General features: G+C 42.7%; 1 protein-coding gene across 2 annotated transcripts in view; it reads left to right on the top strand.

The window, feature by feature from the left end:
- Nucleotides 1–22,295, top strand: part of STON1 (stonin 1) — a 115,758-nt gene that overhangs the window by 80,715 nt on the left and 12,748 nt on the right. The gene's annotated exons all lie outside the window — the stretch shown is intronic.

Genomic DNA, 22,295 nt, shown 5'->3' on the forward strand with positions numbered 1-22,295 from the left:
TGCTTTGATTATTGTCCACTGCAGTGTGGACATAAGTTTCATTTTCATTTTCATTTCCAGTGTGCCGCACGTCTTTTTCAGTTTGGTACACATTTTGTCTAGCCAGACGTTCATTTTATACAGTTGTACTGTCTCATTTAGTTAGCGCGGTGTCCTTATCTATGTATTTTGTTCCCTTTTTCATGACAGAGCCAGCACAGTAGCTGTCTAGGCACCTGCAGCTTTTTAGTTTATCTTTTTGGGAGCGCCGGTGTGTTTATCCTTTTTTGTTGCTAAAATATCTTGGCTCAAACAGGGAGGCCTGGTTAATAGTCTCAGGTTATTGCAAAGCAGAAACAGCTTACATGTCCAGCAAATGCAGATGGAAGTAAACACGAACAGCAGATGAAGGAGGATTACTGGAACTGGTGTATGCAGCAGGAACTCAGAGCAGAGTAGCAGGATCACCACACAGGTTCACAAGAGCAGGTGTATAGCCAGGGAGTAATCAGAGGTCAGGAGCTGGATGCAAGGCAGAATACTGTAGCACAGGCTGAAGACTGGGGTGGAGTTTTATAGCAGGAAGACACAATGCACATGAGACCAAAGACGCCATCTTGGAAAAGGGCAGTAATGCACAAAAGGTAAAAAATGTTCAGAGTCCTGACAAAAGGAGGAGGTAGTGGTCCTGCTGCTGAGTTGTTGCCATACTACTGCCCCACCCACATCTCCTGCTGTACTGGCCTGTCTCCTGTTATCTTCTCCATGCTCTGGACACTGTGCTGACAGACACAGCTAACCTTCTTGCCACAGCTTGCATTGATGTGCCAACCTGGATGAGCTGCACTACCTGAGCAACTTCTATGTGTTGTACACAATGCCTCATGCCACTGTACAGTACCTCTTGGGGTTAGAGCAATGACAGAATGCAAAAGTGACAAACAGCAGCCAAAAAGGATGAGAACAGAGAAATGGTCTGTGGTCACACCCCTGCAGAAGCACTCCTTTATAGGGGTTGTCTTGCTAATTGCCTATCATTTCTACCTGTTGTCTGTTCCAGTTGCACAACAGCAGGAGAAACTGATTCACAATCGGTGTTGCTTCATAACTGGACAGGTTGATGTCACAGAAGTGTAATTGACTTGGAATTGCATTGTGTTGTATACTGTAAGTGTTCTGTTAACTTTAATTTTTTGGAGCAGTGTATTTTATAAGTCAGTGTCTATCTCTTTAAGAAGCTTTGTAAGATGACCAGGGATAAATGCCAAGTTAGATCTCTTCTACAAACGACCTGTTTCGGGGTGGTTTCCCCTCATCAGTGTAGAGCAGATTCTTGCTGGCTTTTTTTCTGCCTTTGCATTTATCTTTGGTCATGTTGCGACTCGAGTCCTAACAATGAGTCTGGTGAATACCTGCGGGGTCTTAATTCCCTATCGCTGGCCACATCTTGCAGCAAAGACTTACTAATGTGCAATGACATGTGCAGCCACTCCATCATCATCACCACGAATAAAACAGTAATCTGCACTCTTGTTCCTTTTGCAGCCACTAGCTGGCAGCAGAGTGCTGTGTATAATTCACTGGGATAAAAGCATTGTACAAAAAAAGAAGCAAAGGAAAACGGAAACTTCTACAGAGGTAACATTTTTCTTTTAGGTCACAAGTATAATTTGAATATTATAATAGGGCTACATTTAGGGCATGTGCACACAGAGTTTTTGAGGTGTCTTTTAATGCGGGTTCTCCCAAGAAATCGCACAGTTTTTGAAATGCGCCTGGTAGGAAAAAGAAAGTGCATGCCACTTCTTCGAAGTATCTCTGGATGGAAAATGCTCCAAATGAGACACTGTCAAATCAAAAGGCTGCAAATAACACTGAAGGGAAAAAAACTTTGGAAAAAAAACCCAAAAATGCTTTTAATACTTTTTTAATCATTTAAGGAAAAGAGAAAAAATGGACATAATGCACAGCAATGTCAAAATGACACAGCTGTGCAAATGTTCTGTCTAATGTCACGTCTTTTAACCACTTCACGGTTCGGAAATCCTTACCTATGGTGGTACACAGTCACTGCTCTCACCATGCTATGAGCAGAGACTGTAAGCACGCCCCATCGCTTTGATTGACAGCTCACTCTGCACAGCTGGCTGTCAATCAAAGTACTTACACCATAATGGGAGGCGCTGTGAGCGGTGACTAGAAGCTCTGTTCACACCGCCATGACTGAAAGTTGGCGTCTACCTGGAGTAAATAAGTCAATTTTCTCCTAGTATATGCATTTTTAATAAAGCGCCCGGGCAGCATTGTAATGCCGTTCAAATGCAGAGTATCCCTATATCTGCAGGTAAATAGCATTTTCTGAGGTTCCAGGTTCCCTTTAAATAATAACAAATTGGCTAAAGCTGGAGAAATAGAAGAAAATAGCACACAAATAAATTGTAAAGCACTTGCACCCTTGGGCTACTAAGTTGTTTAGATGCATTTACATCTCTAGATATTTACCAATAGCCAGGTACAAGGTTATATCTTTTATATACATTTATGTAGTTGTACATTTTTTTTTTTAATCTAAATAGATCTAAAGGTCATTTCCAAATGTTATATTACTTTTAATGAGCATCAAATCCCCAGCAAAGTCCCTGAGTTAAAGGGGTTGCCACTGTGATATTAATGATGTATTCTATGTTGTCAGATCAGTGGGGGGTCCGATCCTGCTGCAACTGGATGTAAAAAGTGTGCAGTATCACAGCCCCATAGTGGTCATTCTTCAGAACTGCAACTCAGCTCTCATTGACGTCAATAGGAGTTGAGGTGTATTACCCAAAATGGCAACTACACAGTGTAAACTGCTCGGGACACAGTTTACCTTCTGTCTGCCGTTGAAGCTAAAAACAGATGATCAGTAGTGCTATGTTGTGGAGACACCCACCTATGTGTTATTGATGACCTGTCCTATGGATAGCTCATTTATAAATAAGTAGAGGACAATCCCTTTAAATGACACAATTCTGTTATTAGCCACCACTAGGGGGAGCTTACTGTATACTGGTAAGACATTGAACACATAGAAATAGAAGAGTAATAATACAATATACAGCCAGCTCCTTCTAGTGGTGGCTGGAGAAGATTTGAAAATCTCAGATAGAAAGATGCTCTGTGTTGTGAATTTGCTTTTTGCTCCCTCTAGTGGTTACTAGTTTTTTGACTCTGGTTTTTCTGTCATTCCTTTTATCCGCACCTGGGTCGTTAGTTAGGGGTGTTGCTATATAAGCTCCCTAGACCTTCAGTTCAATGCCTGGCAACGTAGTTATCAGAGCTAGTCTGCTGTGCTCTTGTCTACTGATCCTGGTTCCAGTTATATCAGCTAAGTCTGCCTTTTGCTTTTTGCTATTTGTTTTGGTTTTGTATTTTTGTCCAGCTTGTTCCAAATCTATATCCTGACCTTTGCTGGAAGCTCTAGGGGGCTGGTGTTCTCCCCCCGGACCGTTAGACGGTTCGGGGGTTCTTGAATTTCCAGTGTGGATTTTGATAGGGTTTTTGTTGACCATATAAGTTACCTTTCTTTATTCTGCTATCAGTAAGCGGGCCTCTCTGTGCTAAACCTGGTTCATTTCTGTGTTTGTCATTTCCTCTTACCTCACCGTTATTATTTGTGGGGGGCTTCTATCCAGCTTTGGGGTCCCCTTCTCTGGAGGCAAGAAAGGTCTTTTGTTTTCCTCTACTGGGGGTAGCTAGATTCTCCGGCTGGAGCGTGTCATCTAGAATCAACGTAGGAATGATCCCCGGCTACTTCTAGTGTTGGCGTTAGGAGTAGATATATGGTCAACCCAGTTACCACTGCCCTATGAGCTGGATTTTTGTATTCTGCAGACTTCCACGTACCTCTGAGACCCTCGCCATTGGGGTCATAACAGTTTGCCAGGCCAGTATTAAATGTTTGATGCGTTGCAGAAGAGGGATTATAAGAAAGAAGATTCTGAGTTTTTTTTTTTTTTCTTTCTTCTTCCCCTTTACCTCAGAGTGGCTATGCTTGCTGCAGACATGAATGTCCAGACCTTGATTACAAGTGTGGACCAGCTGGCTACTCGTGTGCAGGGCATACAAGACTATGTTATCAGAAATCCTAGGTCAGAACCTAAAATACCGATTCCTGAACTGTTTTCCGGAGACAGGTTTAAGTTTAGGAATTTTGTGAATAATTGTAAATTGTTTTTGTCCCTGAGACCCTGTTCATCTGGAGACTCTGCTCAGCAAGTAAAAATAGTTATTTCGTTCTTACGGGGCGACCCTCAGGATTGGGCTTTTTCGCTGGCGCCAGGAGATCCGGCATTGGCTGATATTGATGCGTTTTTTCTGGCGCTCGGTTTACTTTATGAGGAACCCAATCTTGAGATTCAGGCAGAAAAGGCCTTGCTGGCTATGTCTCAGGGGCAGGACGAGGCTGAAGTGTATTGCCAAAAATTTCGGAAATGGTCCGTGCTGACACATTGGAACGAGTGTGCACTGGCCGCTAATTTTAGAAATGGCCTATCTGAAGCCATTAAGAATGTTATGGTGGGTTTTCCCATTCCCACAGGTCTCAATGATACTATGGCACTGGCTATTCAAATTGACCGGCGGTTGCGGGAGCGCAAAACCGCAAATTCCCTCATGGTGTTGTCTGAACAGACACCTAATTCGGTGCAATGTGATAGAAAAACCGCAAATTCCCTCATGGTGTTGTCTGAACAGACACCTGATTTAATGCAATGTGATAGAATCCTGACTAGAAATGAGCGGAAAATTCATAGACGCCGGAATGGCTTGTGCTACTACTGTGGTGATTCTACACATGTTATCTCAGCATGCTCTAAACGTATAGCTAAGGTTGTTAGTCCTGTCACCGTTGGTAATTTGCAACCTAAATTTATTCTGTCTGTAACTTTGATTTGCTCACTGTCGTCTTATCCTGTCATGGCGTTTGTAGATTCAGGTGCTGCCCTGAGTCTTATGGATCTGTCATTTGCTAAGCACTGTGGTTTTACTCTTGAACCATTAGAAAATCCTATTCCTCTTAGGGGTATTGATGCTACGCCATTGGCAGCAAATAAACCGCAGTATTGGACACAGGTTACCATGTGCATGACTCCTGAACACCGCGAGGTGATACGTTTCCTGGTTTTACATAAAATGCATGATTTGGTTGTTTTAGGGCTGCCATGGTTACAGACCCATAATCCAGTCCTGGACTGGAAGGCTATGTCAGTCTCAAGTTGGGGATTTGGTATGGCTTTCTTCCCGCTTTGTTCCTATGAAGGTCTCCTCTCCCAAATTTAAACCTCGTTTTATTGGGCCTTACAAGATATTGGAAATCCTTAATCCTGTATCTTTTCGTCTGGATCTTCCTGTGTCGTTTGCTATTCACAATGTATTTCATAGGTCCTTGTTGCGGCGGTACATTGTGCCTGTAGTTCCTTCTGCTGAGCCTCCTGCTCCGGTGTTGGTTGAGGGCGAGTTGGAGTACGTGGTGGAGAAGATCTTGGATTCTCGCCTCTCCAGGCGGAGGCTTCAGTACCTGGTCAAGTGGAAGGGCTATGGTCAGGAGGATAATTCCTGGGTGGTCGCCTCTGATGTTCATGCGGCCGATTTAGTTCGTGCCTTTCATGCCGCTCATCCTGATCGCCCTGGTGGTCGTGGTGAGGGTTCGGTGACCCCTCACTAAGGGGGGGGTACTGTTGTGAATTTGCTTTTTGCTCCCTCTAGTGGTTACTAGTTTTTTGACTCTGGTTTTTCTGTCATTCCTTTTATCCGCACCTGGGTCGTTAGTTAGGGGTGTTGCTATATAAGCTCCCTAGACCTTCAGTTCAATGCCTGGCAACGTAGTTATCAGAGCTAGTCTGCTGTGCTCTTGTCTACTGATCCTGGTTCCAGTTATATCAGCTAAGTCTGCCTTTTGCTTTTTGCTATTTGTTTTGGTTTTGTATTTTTGTCCAGCTTGTTCCAAATCTATATCCTGACCTTTGCTGGAAGCTCTAGGGGGCTGGTGTTCTCCCCCCGGACCGTTAGACGGTTCGGGGGTTCTTGAATTTCCAGTGTGGATTTTGATAGGGTTTTTGTTGACCATATAAGTTACCTTTCTTTATTCTGCTATCAGTAAGCGGGCCTCTCTGTGCTAAACCTGGTTCATTTCTGTGTTTGTCATTTCCTCTTACCTCACCGTTATTATTTGTGGGGGGCTTCTATCCAGCTTTGGGGTCCCCTTCTCTGGAGGCAAGAAAGGTCTTTTGTTTTCCTCTACTGGGGGTAGCTAGATTCTCCGGCTGGAGCGTGTCATCTAGAATCAACGTAGGAATGATCCCCGGCTACTTCTAGTGTTGGCGTTAGGAGTAGATATATGGTCAACCCAGTTACCACTGCCCTATGAGCTGGATTTTTGTATTCTGCAGACTTCCACGTACCTCTGAGACCCTCGCCATTGGGGTCATAACAGCTCTGTATTAGAAAAATACATTTACGGAATTAAGAATTTAAGAAATTGTTCAAATTTGATCCTAAAAAAACCATGGTCGATCCGGAAGAAGAGGCGGCAGCATCTATTTCAGTTCCAAGCACAGAACACGGAGCTTATCTCTTCTGTGCTTCTCTGTCTAGATCATGGGTAGGGAATCTTTTATTCTGCCAAGGGCGATTTGGATATTTCTACCATCCTTCGGGGGCCGTATAAACTCCACCCAAAAAGTCAATCCTGACTCTGGCACTGGTGTCAGGACGTAATCTTTCATTGCATGCCCTTCAGTGTTCAGTAGTGAACACTGCGTGTGTGTGCTAACAGAGCAAGAAGAAATTAATGAGCTGGTTGTAATCAAAATACACCTCTCTGCCCAAGAATGCAGTCCCTGAGAATCTGCTCGGGGGCCTGATAAAAGGTCATGGAGGGCCGTAAATGGCCCTGGGGCCTGAAGTTCCCCACCCCTGGTCTTGATACTCCTGGATTTGACACACCGATGCATCCTTTACTGACATGCCCCTCAGGGTATTAACCCTTGCTGCCCTCTTCTGCCACATCGTTTTTCTCGATGTTAGTGTAAAATTCTGTTTAGAACTGTGTCTGATTTCTGGCTCGGGCCTTTCAGTGCATTGTTGCTTTAAGATCATTGAGCTGTAATTTTAGTTGCTGTTCGCGAAGTTTTCAAAGTCACAACATCTGCTGTGCATTTAGGTCTTTATATTTAGATTTAATTATTCTTCTTATTATTACTTTATTCTTATACTTCACTGATGGCTTACAATTAAAGCGCGGCAGATCGCGCATACTAATGCGCTTTGTGAGAAAGCGCCGCTATTTGTTATAGCAGAGTTCATTCGTTCAGAACATCTTACCGCATAAACAATAAGATGCTGTGGACGAAAAGGGCAACTTTCTGAAGGGCGTTCGAGAGGGAGAAAACAGATCACTCTGTACAGATAGGATAAAATATATACTGATTAACTCTTTCATAAACCTTTGGAACAACCCAAAACATTTCTTACTGCACAGGGGTCCCATTTTATAGCCAAACTAACTGGAACCCACATGTAGGAGCTATACTTATCCAACAAGGATGATGAGCAAAATAAGAGTTTGTACTCCTTTTTCATTTGAATTACTTTTTTATACCCTCATTACTAAAACCAGACCCCGAAAATGTAATATTTTCACTCTACCCCATTCTTTAAAGAGGGATCCCGCATAAAACATAGAGCATACTGCTAGGTCAGAAGCGGGCAATTAATATTCCCAATGGGCCACATGAGAATCTGCCACTGTTATTGAGGGTGAACCAATTGGGAGAACTTAATTATTCTCGTCATCACTGCAGTCAATCACTGAGCTCAGCAGCGCCCTGATCGGCTGCAGCCATCACATGTCACTGTTTACTTCACAGGAAAGGCGGGGGACACAAGGCTCAAACTGGCCGAATTGTGTCACTGCAGGAGCTAAGGCCCTCATCATTTTTTTCCATTTGCTGCATATGTATAGTTGCATGTAAGAAGTGCCCAAACTTTCAGGGGAAGCCGCAACCTCAGAATGGCGTACATGAAGGCCCAGGGTGGGCATTCTGCTCTTGGGGTGGGGCAAAAGCATTGACTTGACAAAATCTATTTTAACAGCAGTAATAAAGAACTGTACTCAGATGAGATTCTTAGCCTAAATGTTAAATCAATAGTTACCAAATTATAGTTTCTGCAGTTCTCCTCCAAAGCTCAGGCCCTTGGTCAAATAAAAGCTGAACATTTGTTTGACCACTTTATGGTCATCCTATCACTCTATCGATAAGTTCACATGATCGTTTTCTCTCCATCCAAGAAAAACGGTTTTTTTTTTTGGATCAGATTCTGATGAGACTTTCATCAGAGTGGGTTCAGTTTTTCTCAGAGGTGGAGAGAAAAAAAAAAGAAGTTTGTCCACCTTGTCCATTATGCAAGTCTGTGAAAATCGCACGGCACTCGCATGTCATTCGAGTGTGGTCCAATGTTTTCCTCGGACCCAATTTTGATTTGACCCTCGGATCAAAATCAGACATGTCACCAATTTTTTTCTTTGGACCATTCGGCGAGGAAAAAATTAGCCATTTGCACAGCCCCATAGAATGTCATATGTACGAATGCTATACTTGAAAACCACGCATAGTGTCCCTCCGATATAATCGGTTATGTCCACGAGCCCTTTCTCTGAGAACCACTTCTGGCCAAACTTCTGACGCATGTAACTTCAGTAGACTTACTAATGCAATCATACAACAGGCCTCGTAACGTGGGTAGTAACTCCTCACTGTCCAAGTACTCACAGGCCTCTCAGGTGAAATGGCATAGCAGTCTTTTCTTCAGACAGCACACTAAATTCCTCACTCACTCTTTGGTGGTCACTTCATCCTTTCCTTATGTAGGAAGACAAGTATCATCCACCTGTGAAAGTCATAGAGGCAGTCTCTCCTCCATAACCTGGGGCAATACACAACTTGCCCTTTTCAACTTTACAAGTCTATAGTGTCAGTTGCAGAGGGCAACTGACCCAGAATGGAGGGAAGTCAGTCCTTAAATGTAGCGACACCATAACTCAAAACCTTCACAGACACTTAAAACATAAACCAACGCAGTGAGTATAAATCCACGCTTCCAAGTGGAGGAGCTAAACGCTCATAAATCAAAGGTCTAGACCGTCTTGTAAAAGTGTTAGCAGAACAGTCATTCTCAGCCCTTTTGCATACCATTAGTACTGAATTTACCAGAATTGTCCTGATTTTGAGCAAACTAACCAAATTTTTGTCTTTCTTGAGTCAAAAAGGAGTTTATGTAAACCTTGACCTAAAATGGATGGCTTTGATTGATTTGGGGGTCCTCCCAGATGGCGTGCGAGCATTAATGGTGGAATTAATAGACAAATGGTCACTCTGTCCCTTAAGTCTCACCTAACATTGCTAACACAGAAAAGCCCCACCAGTCAGTGGTCCTTCACTGAAGAACTTGACGCAGCACTCTTCTTTTCCGTAAAGCTGTTTCTAGTATCCAGCTTTTCCTTTCCATCAAGAGTCACAGAGATGAAGTGAAGGTTTGGGTCTTACATGGTTTGGTCACACAATATGTATGTATTGAATTGACATTATGATGATCATTAATAAAATATATGACCATATTTTGTATATACCGTAGCCATCCATACTCTTCGTGTATTGCTATATGATTGCTGGGTGGCTCGAGTATCTGTATTTCATATGGCTGTTGTTATGGCAACATGTTATTTCCTTTGAACATTCTATACTTCAAATGAAGATGACGCGTATATTCATAGAGACTTGTACTAGCGGTGTACAGCAGCACAATGCGGCATTATTCATTCAAGGCATTGTCATCCATCATCTGCACCCCGTCTCCTGTCCCCCGATGTCATGATGATGACATCAAATTGAATTATATGCCTCACCTTTATCTATATCTTCACGGATGAAGCTGTATACAGTGTTAATGACGTGTGATTGGCACTGGTGTGTTTCAGGATGTGTTTTTGTACATGGGTGATGTAGGAATCAGATATTAAGGGCCCAGGGTGTTATACATTATAATATTATAATATGTTGTCATTAATGGGTTTTTACATCTTGGGGGACCATTTTCCTTTTTCTTACATGCAAGTAATTGGGGCTAAAAATCATTTTTGCAATTGGGTTTAATTAAAAATGTTGGACTATTTATTTTCTATATCCCCTGCATGTAGCACTGGTCCATTGCTGGCTACAGAATGAGTTAACTAAGGATCTGTCAATCATAGTCTGATGGGGAATTTGTAACTCAGTGAGAGCAGTGGTTGGATTCCCTTCTTTTAGAGGCTAATACATTTAAACCAGGGTGGGGTGGCATGTGGCCCGCGATGACTGTTCATGCGGTCTGCGGGCAGGTCCCTAGAGTCCACAATGCTCGGGTGGCAGCCGTATCCTGCCAGCTGCCGGTTCTTTAACCCCCAAGTGCATGGTACGCAGTGTTCATTACAGAAGGCTGCATGCACATGAATGATGACATCATCGGGGTTAGCACCCAATGCGCTCCCGTCCTCCTTTCCTGGAAGAGGAGCTGCTGCGAGAGAGTCCAGAGCGATCTCTGTGCCAGTAGCTCTGTGCCTGTGTGCTGGTGGTTTCTGTGCCCGCAGCTCTGTGCCTTTCTGCTGGTGATCTGTGCCCCCCAGCTATGTGCCCCAATATGATCTCTGTGCCCCCAACTATATGCCCCCCTGTGATCTCTGTGCCCCCCTGTGATTTCTCTGCACCCCCAGCTATATGCCCCTCTGTGATCTATGTGCCCCCATGTGATCTCTGTGGCCCCAGCTATATGCCCCCCTGTGATCTCTGTGTCCCATAGCTATGTGCCCCCTGTGATTTCTGTGCCCCCAGCTACGTGCCCCCCTGTGATCTCTGTTCCCCCTGTGATCTCTCTGCTCCCACAGCTATATGCCCCTCTGTGATCTCTGTGCCCCCAGCTATGTGCACCCCTGTGATCTCTGTGGCTCCCAGCTTTGTGCACTGCTGTGATGTATGTGCCCCCCGTGATCCCTGTGCCCTCTGCTATGTACCCCTCTGTGATATTTGTGATTTCTGTGCCCCCTATGATCTCTTTCTTCTCCAGCTATTGCCCCCCAGTGATCTTCGTGCCACCCCCCCCCCCCAGTGATCTATGTCCCCCCAGTGATCTATGTGCCTCCCCAGTGATGCTGTCAGCCCCAGGTCCAATGTGCAACATTGCTGCCAGGGCTAAAGAGGAGTAAAGACAGTGTGGGCATGCACTGGTAAGAGCTGCAGCAGGAGCTGGACATTAAGGGTATGTGCACACGTAAGAATTTCTTGAAGAAAACCGGACATTTTCTGCAAGAAATCCGCATGTGTTTTTTTGCGTTTTTACTGCGTTTTTTCCCCAATGCATTATATAGTGGGAAAAACTCGAAAAAAATGCAAAATTAATGAACATGCTGCATTTTTTACCGCAATGTTTTTTTTTCGTGGAAAAAAACACATCATGTTCACAAAAATTGCAGAATGCATTCTAAATGATAGGATGCATATGTATGCGTTTTTATTGCCTTTTTATAGTGAAAAAAACGCAACGTGTGCAGACAGCCTTAATGTATTAAGTTTAGTTTTGAGAGAGGTGGGGATGGGGGGCTGCTTTATTCAGAGGGAGTGTGTGTATCTGTGTGTGTTTGTATATATTTTGCAGAGGGGCTGTGTGTGTGTGTGTGTGTATTTTGCTGAGTGGTAGTGTGTGAATGTGTATATGTTTTACAGAGGGAAAGAGTGTGTGTGTGTGTGTATATATATATATATATATATATATATATATATATATATATATATATATATATATATATATATATATATATATATATATATATATATATATATATTGCAGAGGGGTAGTATGTGTGTAAGGGCTCATTTCCACTTGCAAGAGAAAAAACGGTCCGTAATCTGGACCGACCAAAAAAACAGATGTAGCGTATGCGATTGTCATGCGATTGTCATGCGAGTGTTATGCAAGTGCAATGCGATTTTTAATCGCACCATCCATTTTACATCCGTATGCAATCTGTTTTTTTTCTCTGCAACTATTTTTATACAGTCATTTACAGGACCATTTACAGTGTTCTATGCCACCGAATGGTAATGTATCCGTAAAAAACGGACGGAATACGGATGGTCCGTATTCCATGCGTTTTTTTTCTCGCACCCATTGACTTGCATTGGCGAGTCTCGTCCGAGACTCGCAGCAAATCTCAGCATGCTGCGATTATTTTCTCAGTCCGATTTCGGCTGAGAAAAAAATCGCAAATGAAAAGACACCTATTGAATAGCATTGGTACGAGTGCAATCCGATTTTTTTATCGGATTGCACTCGTCCGTTTTCCTCGCAAGTGGAAATGAGCCCTAAGGGGGAGTATTTTGCAGGTCTTCTGTGATGTGATGTTAATTTGCCGTATTGGCACTTTCTGATAAATAAGTGGGTTTTGGGTTGCTGTTTCGGCACTCTGTCTCTAAAAGGTTCGCCATCACTGCCCTATACCATGGATAGGATATAACTTATTTTTGGTATAAACCCTTCTAATTGTCTTAAAAGTCATGCAATAACAAATCAGAAAAAAATCCATTCTGTTTAGAGGCGTTCTCATGGGTTGGAAACACAAGTCTTAGCCGCTCAGCTGTTTTGTAAAAAATGCAGCAAAAATTGAACTATGGTGTGAACTCAGGCTTAGGCCCCATTCAGATGTCTCCTATTCACATGTGTTCTCTCCATTGTTTTATTTCACAGATAGAACATGTATCCATTTTAGTCTATTGGGCTGTTCACACCTCATTGTTTTTTACTTGTGAATAGTCTATTGGGCTGTTCACACCTCATTGTTTTTTACTTGTGAATTGAGTGTCCAAAAAATCCCAAAAGAAAGACATGTCCAATTTTCGTCTGCCGTGGATCAAACTCCCCCATTCAAATCAATAGGTCTGTGTAAAAAAACAGACAACAAATAGGTGCCATCTGTGTGTCATACTAATGCTGTTTGTTTTTACTGTTTATTATTATTAGTAGTCTAGTAGAAGAAGCTTGGAAATGTTTTCTTTTTTTATCGCCTATGAGAAACACAGATGTCACACTGATGGAAAAATGGACACATGGACCAAAAATGGATGAAAATCTGATATACTACATGGATGACAAATTTTATTTTTTCACATCAGAACTTAGACACATTAATATAAAAGATTTGCTCTCTTAGGTGGTCCTCTCTGATTGGAGTTGGTAGCTCTCTTTTACCTTCTCTGGCCCAGACTGCTGTAATTACTTCTTTGAGCAATGATAATCAGTAATAATGACCCAGACAGTAATTATGCCCCACATAGCAAAAGTTCCTTATTAATGCTTCACACAGTAATAGTGTTCCTTAAGGGCCCCACCCACTAAAATTTCCTCCATTTAGACACTCCCTAAAAAAATTGTATTTTAACCCCTTTCTGCCATCGGATGGAATAGTACGTCTGATGGCAGTACCCCAGCTTTGATGTGGGCTCCGGCGGTGAGCCTGAATCAAAGCCGGGACATGTCAGCTGTTTTGAACAGCTGACATGTGCCCGCAATAGGCGCGGGTGGAATCGTGATCCACCCACGCCTATTAATAAGTTAAATGCCGCTGTCAAACTTTGACAGCTGTATTTAACAAGCGCTTACGGCCATCCGGCCGGAAATGTACGCACCAGTGACCCCGTCACATGATTGGAGGTTGTCGGTGCATCGGCATGACAACCAGACCTCTATGGTTGTTGATGCTGGATTGCTATGGGCGCCACCCAGTGGTCGGCACTCATAGCAATGCAGTAATTCTGCTACATAGAGGCGATCTGAGCATCGCCCCTATGTAGCGGAGCCAATCAAGTTGTGGCAGCTTCTAGCCTCCCATGGAGACTATTGAAGCATGCCAAAAGTAAAAAAAATATGTTTTTAAAAATATTAAAAAAATATAAAAGTTTAAATCACCCCCCTTTCGCCCCATTCAAAATAAAACAATAAAAAAAAAAAAATCAAACCTACACATATTTGGTATCGCCGCATTCAGAATCGCCTGATCTATCAATTAAAAAAAGGATTAATCTGATCGCTAAACGGCGTAGTGATAAAAAAAACGCCAGAATTATGTTCTTTTTGGTTGCTGCGACATTGAATTAAAATGCAATAACGGGCGATCAAAAGAACGTATCTGCACAAAAGTGGTATCATTAAAAACGTCAGCTCAGCATGCAAAAAATAAGCCCTCACCCAACCCAAGATCACGAAAAATGGAGAAACTACGGGTATGAGAAAATTGCGCAATATTTTTGTTTCTTTTAGCAAAGTTTGGATTTTTTTTCACCACAGATAAAAAAGAACCTAGAAATGTTAGGTGTCTATGAAATCGTAATGACCTGGAGAATCATAATGGCAGGTCAGTTTTAGCATTTAATGAACCTAGCAAAAAAGCCAAACAAAAAACAAGTGTGGGATTGCACTTTTTTTGCAATTTCACCGCACTTGGAATTTTTTTCCCGTTTTCTAGTACACGACATGGTAAAACCAATGGTATTGTTCAATAGTACAACTCGTCCTGCAAAAAATAAACCCTCACATGGCCATAGTGACGGAAACATTTAAAAGTTATGGTTCTGGGAAGGAGGGGAGCAAAAAACGAAAACGCAAAACTGACAAAATCTCCGTGGGTTAAGGGGTTAACCCCTTCCCGACATGTGACGGAATAGTACGTCACATGTCGGGACCCCCGCTTTGATGTGCGCTCCGGCGGTGAGCGCACATCAAAGTCGCGACATGTCAGCTGTTTTTTACAGCTGACATGTGCGCGCAATAGCGGCGGGTGAAATCGCGATCACCCGCCGCTATTAACTAGTTAAATGCCGCTGTCAAACTCAGACAGCGGCATTTAACTACCGCATCCGGCCGTGCGGCCGGATATGAGCGCATCGCCGACCCCCGTCACATGATCGGAGGTCGGCGATGCTTGTACATTGTAACCATAGAGGTCCTGGAGACCTCTATGGTTACTGATCGCCGGTGGCTGTGAGCGCCCCCCTGTGGTCGGCGCTCACAGCACACCTGCATTTTAGCTACATAACAGCGATCTGATGATCGCTGTTATGTAGCAGAGCCGATCGGGCTGTGCCTGCTTCTAGCCTCCCATGGAGGCTATAGAAGCATGGTAAAAGTAAAAAAAAAAAAGTAAAAAAAAATGTGAAAAAAATAAAAAAAATATAAAAGTTTAAATCACCCCCCTTTCGCCCCAATCAAAATAAATCAATAAAAAAAAACCCAACCTACACATATTTGGTATCGCCGCGTTCAGAATCGCCCGATCTATCAATAAAAAAAAAGCATTAACCTGATCGCTAAACGGCGTAATGAAAAAAAAAATCGAAACGCCAGATTTACGTTTTTTTGGTCGCCACGACATTGCATTAAAATGCAATAACGGGCGATCAAAAGAACGTATCTGCACCAAAATGCTATAATTAAAAATGCCAGCTCGGCATGCAAAAAATAAGCCCTCACCCGACCCCAGATCACGAAAAATGGAGACGCTACGGGTATCGGAAAATGGCGCAATTTTATTTATTTATTTTTTTGCAAAGTTTGGAATTTTTTTTCACCACTTAGGTAAAAAAGAACCTAGTCATGTTAGGTGTCTATGAACTCGTACTGACCTGGAGAATCATAATGGCAGGTCAGTTTTAGCATTTAGTGAACCTAGCAAAATAGGCAAGCAAAAAACAAGTGTGGGATTGCACTTTTTTTGCAATTTCACTGCACTTGGAATTTTTTTCCCGTTTTCTAGTACACGACATGGTAAAACCAATGATGTCGTTCAAAAGTACAACTCGTCCCGCAAAAAATAAGCCCTCACATGGCCAAATTGACAGAAAAATAAAAAAGTTATGGCTCTGGGAAGGAGGGGAGCGAAAAACGAAAACGGAAAAACGGAAAAAGCTCCGGGGGTGAAGGGGTTAAAGGCCCGCTGACTGCTTTGTAATAATTCCCCTTAGTGTTCTTGATATGCTACAGAGATAAGCGCTGATAATATTGCTTCCTGTGTTGTAATGATATCATGATCACATGATGGAGGATTTGTGGACTGGAGTTGACACTGCTGTCATCAGATAGACACCGTCTTGTGTGACTGCAGGGCAACATGTGTGCCATGGGCTGATGGGGATATATCCCCCGGTTCACGTTTTTACATACAGGTAATAATGTGTGCGGGTTGTGTTTGATATTAGCCACCATGCCCCGGGTAGTTAACACAAGTACGCTTTTTGCAGAACAAAGGCAAATACTTGGTTTATGGTTTAGCTGCCCTAAAATGTCTGGATAATTCTCAGATATATCCCAGTGGAGCATTGTGGCTTGAAAATCTCCTCATCTCGGTATCCTTGACATGTCACTCTCCGCAAGGAGAAACTTTACCTCTTGGATCCAGGTCAGACGCCTCTCACACATCCAAACCAGATCTCACACTTTCCACTGATGAGGGACAGTATCCCGAAACACAGTGTCTGCAAATCGAGATTCTGGTTTTGGCTTTTATCCTAAGTCATGTGACAAGGCTCGTTAAAGGGTTTATATTGACTTCTAGGATTGCTACTTCCTATAGGTGGCACTAGAGTCCTAGTCCTTGTTTTCCTGAAGAAGCAATGTGGATAATTATCAACACACCTGACGGCCCATTTGCCCTGCATTATAGTTATGAACCAGTATTCTTGTTTCCGATAATCGTGCAGTCTAAAAAGGCTGTCGATCTCCTGACGAAACAGCAAAACGCCCAATCATTGGGTAAAATTATCTTTTGTGTTGCCAAAAGATCATTTTTCTCAGCAGCGAGGATGATGATGTTGTCAGCCTCTGTTCACGGAACAATCTAGTATAGATTACTCAGTGCGCATCTGAAACAGAGATTGACTGTGTAAACAGGCTGTTAAACGAGGGTTGTTTAACACTGTGGCACCTAATAATCCACTGGGCAATCGGCCCTCAGTACACGCAGACCGCAATTAACAGGCTGATATGACATTTATGACATAACTTGCCACTTGACTCTTATACACAACAGTCTGTCCATAAGCCCTGTAACTTCTCCGCGAGACGTTATTAGGCACTTTTACAGTCCCTCTGGATCCACAGAAGCCAAGTCTAGCATGCACCGCTACTCTGGGCTTTTACTGCTGCTCGATTCTTTCAGTCCACCAGTTTGTTCCTCAGCAGCTTCACGCTGCTCACCCTCAGACTAAATACCAACCACATATCAACCATTGTCTTTAGTAGATGAACCGGTGAGGATCTCATAGGCCAAGGTGTTGTGCTGTGACCGTTGGCACCAGTGACATGGGTTTCTCTGAGTGGGTGTGACGCTATTTCTTTCAGAAGTTTCCCACTCAGATTACATTCTATATGATGGAATAAAAACCTCAGATCTATGCGGTACACAAAAAAGATTTCAGTCTACTTTATGAAAATAAAACATTCTTCACTTGTGAATTTGTTGGAAACTATGTCGACATGGTAGCAGGTATTCAATACATTAGGCACATCTTCAGCAAATAACAGAGGCAAGAGCTACAAGTGGCGTTGTACAGCTTGTACAACAGGCTTCAAATACACAACACATGTGATTTAAACTTTCCATCTCCATATCATCTTCTGTCGATCTATAGCCCACTTCTGCAATAGAACCCGTGCACCAAATTGGTAGCCTAATCTTCCTTCCTATGCTTCCAGGACCGGCATACACGTTGCCTTGTTCAACCCATTTCTCTCTAGCTTTCCAGGGCCCCACAACCTACACCTCTACCTCTGGTTTTAGGCCGCACTCACTACATCTGGCTTCCTTCTGTCAGGCTCACTTGTCAGTGTCAGGGACCTTCTGGTTGTGTCTGGGTATATCTGACACTTCTTCTCCAGTCACTTTTCAGCTTGCTGTCTCTGTTATCTTCCTGTTACACACACCCCAATAAGCGACTCACTTTCTTCCTCTATAGGCAGAGACAGACTGCCGTATTTCTCGTGCGAGAATCGCATCGTAAACCTCGTACTGGCTGTCGTCTCTCCTGACCTGAGCTTGACAGCTGCATAGTATTCCATCATGCTGTCTTGCTCAGGTCAAGAGAGTTGCCAGGCCAGTCAGTGCAGTGCGATGCGATTCTCGCAGGAGAAGTACGGCAGTCTGTCTCTGTCCTATCAGAACTACTTGCCTATTTCTAAATCCTCTAATTAGGAAACATTCCCTTTCACATCTTAAACTCCTCCTGACTACAGGGCTGGCTAAGTTTTAACTCTTCCTTGTCCAGCTTACATAGTATAACATGTTTCCTACTGCAAAACAACTCTCATGGGATAAAGATCTAAAGGTCATCAAAAACGTGTGTGTTTCAGGTTTTTTTTAAACTAAAGTATTTTTTGTTTGTTTTTTTTTAATGTTTTTGCACAGATTTTTGCCAATTAAATGCATAAAAAGCATAACATGTATACAGCAATTTTCCTGACAACGCTCTGTGTTTTCGATGTAGGAAAAAAAAACATTGTAAAAAATGCACTGTGTGAACATAATCTTAAAGGGAACCTGTCACCACGTTTTTGGAAGATGGGATAAAAATAGCGTTAAATAGGGGCAGAGGTGGGCATTACATTAGTGTGTGTGTTATGCGTTTATTACCCACCTAAGTTGCCGAAATAACTTTGCAAAGTCTCCGTTTTCGCCTGTCAATCAGGCTGGTCAGGTCACATGGGCGTGGTGTCTTCACCCAGATTTGGCGTAGTTTTCCGTTGGTGGCGTAGTGGTGTGCGCATGCCCAAAGTCCGGAATCCTCTTCCAGGGGATTTAAAATAGCGCGGTGTTCGTTATTGCATTGGTGATCGGTGGGCGCGGCCATCTTCCTTTGGCCGCGCGTGCGCAGAAGCGGCGCTCTGCTGGCCGCGGCTTCAGGAAAATGGCCGCGGGATGCCGCGCGTGCGCAGATGGATATCGCGGCGGCCATTTTCCTGAAGCCGCGGCCAGCAGAGCGCCGCTTCTGCGCACGCGCGGCCAAAGGAAGATGGCCGCGCCCACCGATCACCAATGCAATAACGAACACCGCGCTATTTTAAATCCCCTGGAAGAGGATTCCGGACTTTGGGCATGCGCACACCACTACGCCACCAACGGAAAACTACGCCAAATCTGGGGGAAGACAACGCCCATGCGACCTGACCAGCCTGATTGACAGGCGAAAACGGAGACTTTGGAAAGTTATTTCGGCAACTTAGGTGAGTAATAAACGCATAACACACACACTAATGTAACGCCCACCTCTGCCCCTATTTAACGCTATTTTTATCCCATCTTCCAAAAACGTGGTGACAGGTTCCCTTTAAAGAACTAGTTTCTTGAACCTCAGGACCCGACCCTTTACTTTTGCTGTTACTGTTTAATTTATAAGAAACTTGCATCTAAATTATTCACAGTACAGAATTGTGATGTATAAAAGTAAATGCAGGAATGATAGGAAGAAAGATGTGCTTTGCAGTAGTGAAAAAATCCTATCAGTAAGTCAGGCTTTTCTGTTCATGCATCATGACTTTATGTATGTGAAAGTAATGACACCCTTTGGTGTTATGTATTATGACTCTGAGGAAAATCAGCTTTCAGGCCATTAATGGAAAGGCATTAGCTGCGTTAATATTTATGCATACGCTCTTTCTGATATTGGCATGTCTGGCGCATTTCAATATCGTGTCTGTTCCTTTTCCATCACCAAAAAACTGATAAACAGGTTGTTGTAAATGGAATCTCCCCCTTTTTTTTTTCCCCGTTTACACATAAACCATCACTCCAGCAGAGCTAGAAATTATTCCCTTGAATTTCAGCAGCTGAAATATATTCAGTTTTTTTTCTATAGCAATCACAGTGAGAAAATATAATATTCCTTTAAATACTATAGGCACAGCGTATAATTACATGATGAATGCAGAAAATCTTTGGGGAAGGAAATTTTCTCTATACACAACTCGGTTCACAGAATTTGTGTTGGCTTTCTGGAAATTGTATTGCTCATTAACAATAAAATAAAAAAAGTACTTTCCCCTAAATTGTATAGCATGAAATTAGCAGCTATAGTCATTTTGCTATAGCAGCAAACCTTGTAATAAGGAAGATTGAAGTAGGGGCCCGAGGCAGGAGAAATCAGGGCTGACGGTAATATAAGATTTTTACAAAATGCAATGTTGAAGCTTAACTCCCAAAAATAAATATATCACTAATATTTTTGTATTTATTACAAATCTCCCCCAAAATTTCAAATTTTGAGCGTTCTAAAACCTATTTTGCTGGATTCTTTATGGGATCAGAAAGGAGTTAAAAATAAAAAGATATGCTCACCTTTCCTTTGACCTTCGTCACCTGTCCTGCTTCAGCAGCTCCCTTTCTGGTGCTCTGCTCACTATGGGTCTTGAATTTTCTCAACTTTGGTCTTCCTGTCATTGGTCTTCTGTCCAGGATCTTTCAATGCTAGCTAGGCATCACAATCTTGTCACATGGGGTTCCACACACGATATGACATGTGTTGTGCCTTACATGACCACATCGTGTAGCCTGGTCATCACTGGAAAATTCCGGATATAAGACCAAAAGAGAAGAACAGTGGAAGACCGAAGATGAGAAGACCAAAGACCTGAAGCAAGTGTTGGATCAGGAGGGGTGGGTCTAGGACAGGTGAGTATAATTTTTAATTAATTTTTAACCTGGCATGATAAGTGGCAATCGGTGCAGATTCAATTCAGACCATATTGAATCCACTGTCCGATTTGCGAATCTGCCCTAAACAAATTTCGGTGCATTCTCTCATTTTTAACCCCTTAACGACCAGGGATATTTAAGTTTTTGAATTTCTGTTTTTTGCTCCCCTTTTTTTCCCAGAGCCATAACTTTTTTATTTTTCGGTTAATATGGCCATCATGTACTGGAAAACAGTAAAAAAATTCTAGGTGTGGTGACATTGCAAAAAAAGTGCAATTCCACAGTTGTTGTTTTCTTTTTTTTTTTTAACCATGTTCACTAAATGCTAAAACTGACCTGCCATTATGATTCTCCACGTCATTACGAGTTCAAAGACACCAAACATGTATAGGTTCTTTTTTATCTGAGTGGTGGAAAAAAAATCCAAAATTTGTTTAAAAAAAAGGCACCATGTTCCGAGACCTGTAGCGTCTCCATTTTTCGTGATCTCTGGTTGGGTGATGGCTTATTTTTTGCATGCCGAGCTGACATTTTTACTGATACCATTTTGATGTAGATACAATATTTTGATCGCCCATTATTGCATTTTATTTAAATGTAGCGGCAACCAAAAAACATAATTCTGACGTTTTAACTTTTTTTCTCGTTATGCCGTTTAGCAATAGAGTTAATTCTTTTTTATATTTTTTTATAGATCAGATGATTCTGAACTCGGTGATACCAAATATGTGTATATTTTATTTTTTTTATTTTATTTTGAATGGGGGGGGAAAGGGGTGATTTGAACTTTTATATTTTTAAAAACATTTTTTTTACTTTGTGCATGCTTCAAAAGTCTCAATGGGAGACTAGAAGCTGTAGTACTTTTATCAATTCCACTACACTCAGGCGATGATCAGATTGCCTATGTGTAGCAGAAATACTCACTTGCTATGGGAGCCGACCACTGTGCGGCGCTTATAGCATTCTGGCTATAACAACCATAGAGGTCTGCTGGAGACCTCTGGTTGTCATGCCAACCCATCGTTAACTCACGATCAAGTGACGGGGTCACCGATGGGGAAGATTAGTGGCATGCTTCCGGTAAGCGCAAGTTAAGTGCCGCTGTCAGAGATTGACAGCAGCATTTAACTAGCAGTTGTACTATTATGCTCAACATCATAAAGGAGTTAATCACCTGTAACATGACTCTGAGCTTTTAAAATAATTTTTTGGCTGTTTTTTATTATGTCTTGGAAAGTTAGGTGACTACAGAGGCAGCACACCTGAGTTTAGCTGTATTACATTACAAACTCTTCTTTCAGCTTTCCTCCTCTCATAGCACTGTCAGCTCTGTTGCACTGCCCCTCCCCCTCACACTGCCTGTCTGGACATGAGTCACACTTATGTCTATTGGCTCAAAGCAACTTTTGAACACAACAGAGAATAGTGTGATTACTGACATAACTCCAGATCTAAGTATGGGGATAGGGTCCGGACAGCAGAGCTGATAGTGCTATGAAAGGGGGGGATGTGA

Source organism: Ranitomeya variabilis, chromosome 2 (genome assembly GCF_051348905.1).
Source record: "Ranitomeya variabilis isolate aRanVar5 chromosome 2, aRanVar5.hap1, whole genome shotgun sequence".
In the NCBI taxonomy this organism is placed as follows: domain Eukaryota; kingdom Metazoa; phylum Chordata; class Amphibia; order Anura; family Dendrobatidae; genus Ranitomeya; species Ranitomeya variabilis.